This window comes from Anopheles gambiae (genome assembly GCF_943734735.2).
Source record: "Anopheles gambiae chromosome X unlocalized genomic scaffold, idAnoGambNW_F1_1 X_unloc_25, whole genome shotgun sequence".
In the NCBI taxonomy this organism is placed as follows: domain Eukaryota; kingdom Metazoa; phylum Arthropoda; class Insecta; order Diptera; family Culicidae; genus Anopheles; species Anopheles gambiae.
In genome coordinates this window covers 70,001-72,500 of record NW_026902632.1, presented here as the reverse complement: position 1 = coordinate 72,500, position 2,500 = coordinate 70,001, and the positions used below count along the sequence as shown (strand labels likewise).

The following is a 2,500-nucleotide window of genomic DNA, read 5'->3' as shown; positions in this document are numbered from 1 at the left end:
GTTCGGGGTCCAATCGAACCCTCGGGCCACTTTCTTGAACGTATGATATACAATACCAAATGATGCGTTGTTCGCTGTTCCCAGGAACTCTTTCCACTTCCTCTGTCGGGTATGCTTGATCAATCGCTTGAGGGCATTCCTTGCCACCTTGAACTCGTCCCTAAAAGAAGAATAGAGATCAGTATTGAATGCTCTTTGCGCTAATCGATCGCGGTGTTTGCACTCTTTGCGAAGTGCCTCAATCTCTAACGTCCACCAAAATGCACTCTTGTTAGGAGTGTACCTCTTACGCTTAGTCATCGTCGCATTACACGCCGTGACAAGTATACGCATTAAGTCTTCGCTTGTTGTGACCTCTGTCTCAAAAGCGGCTTGCATCATAACTTCAAATATATCTTTGCTAAAATACTTGATGCTCCATCCCGTTATGGGTCGGGACAAGTTACGCACGCTTTGCGTCTCAAGATCTATTCGTATTGCACGATGATCAGAGTTCATATAGCCAGATAACACCTCCCACTTAAATGATCTTGCAACTGTTCTGCTCGCAAAAGTAAGATCAACTACTGACGTACGCCCTGGTCCAACATAAGTTGGGGTGCTGCCGTCGTTCAATAAAATAGCGTCAATCTGCGCAAAGGTTGATAAGACCAACTCACCTCTTCGTTTCTGGGTTTCTCCACGCTCGCCAAGTTGGTTGTTCCAACTTGCTGACCAAGCGTTGAAGTCCCCCCCGATAACGAATTTGTGGATACCGGTTACGGCCATTACCGTGTTATCCAACATGTTCTGAAACTCTTCCATACTAAATCTAGGTGGCGCGTAAACGCTAACCACTCGCATATCACCTATGTCAACTATCATTAAACCCTTCAGAGCCTTACTGACTACCTTAACTGGTAAGTCCGCGTTAACCACTACCGCTGCTGTGTTATCGTCATTGCGTAACACTTTGACGTTGGTTGTTGCCAGATACGGATCTGCAATCAACACTATATCCGCAGATTCTTCCCTAATCGTTTGCCACATTAACTGAAATGCGGCATAACTATGATTCTGGTTATGTTGTAGCAACCTAACCATTATGATCTAATCGTTCGCCTTCTAGGACACATATAGCTGCCCGTTGCGTGAAGGTTCTGTGACCTCGTACCGCAATCTAAACACTTGACAGAGTTGGTACAAGCTTGCTTCTTGTGTCCACTCAAACCGCATTTCCAGCACAGATTACTTCTGTCTGGTTCCCTACAATGGTAGCTCGTATGGCCTACCTTCCAACACTTGTAGCATTTCTGCTCTTCCATAACCTCGCGGATATGGCATATCGACCAACCAACTTTCAGCTTTCCCAAATTCAGGAAGCTTTGAAAGTCTGGCAGCGATACGTTGATCCGTGCCCACTGCGTACCGGCCGCGCGGCCTTTCTTCATTTTGATTCGATCTATTTCAACCTCGATGTTGAGCTGTGCTTTGACAGACTCCGCAACCTCCTCTGGGGTGGTAATTTCATCGAGATGCATGATCTCAATCATTTTAGAAGGAGCTAGCGTTCTCACTGACGCCTTGCCCTTCACCGCTTCCTTAACCTTTGGGGCAATTGCACTAGCAGAACTACCCTGCTTAAGTTCTAGCAACATGCCTCCATTCTGGGCCCGTCGGACCTTGGAGATTGTCTCTCCAACCGATTTCAGAGCATCGGACTGCTTCATTTCCTTGAGCAATTTCGCCAGCTCCTCGGAAGTGCAGTCCGATATCAGCAGAGCCTCAGGCCGCTTCCTGGGCTTATCTGCTTCTTCTTGCTCTTCTTCTTCTTCCTCTTATTAATGCTACCCTCATTAATATTCGGTCCGTTTTCTCGACTTGGAATATTTTCCACCGCTTCCCTAACAGGGGTCAACCTCGATGGTTGTTGTTGTTGTTGCAACCTTTGCAACCCACTTGGACCAGGCTGTTGGTCATCAGCCACTGGTCTTCTGCCTTTTCGCGTTTGCGGCCCGAATCCATCGTTACCGTCAAACGACGTTTGCGTTTGACGGTCGAGGACCTGCTGCATGCGATTAACGGCTCTGTACCTTCGAAATTCGGACATTACCTCATCGAGGAAGTCCATCATTACCGTTACTAGCGTAAAATGGGAGACTCATCATCGAGTTTACTTATCCCAAAACGCATAGCCTCCATCCGATCTTGAAGATCCATGAACGCTTGGTCCGGATCTTTCTTGTCCACCCCCTTGGCCTTTTTGACCTTCTTAGTTTTCGTGTTACTCATTCTATTGGGCTCAAACTCAGGCCCGCTATCCGCGTCTGTTTATGCAGTCTCCTATTTGGTTCCGTGGGTGGCTATGAATCAGGGAGCTCCACGCGAGGGTTGGCCCGCGCCCTTATGAGACGACGGGCTCAGTGCCGAACCGGAGCAAAGTGGGGCTGAACCCACCCACACCTGCATTTGCCATAGAGCGTATCGTATGGCGACAGTCTTGGAGCGCTACCTAAGACTT

At 48.1% G+C, this 2,500-nt stretch overlaps 1 pseudogene; it reads right to left on the bottom strand.

Annotated features, from left to right (window-relative positions):
• The window catches only part of LOC133394624 (large subunit ribosomal RNA), a 9,190-nt pseudogene that overhangs the window by 3,712 nt on the left and 2,978 nt on the right, over positions 1 to 2,500 (bottom strand).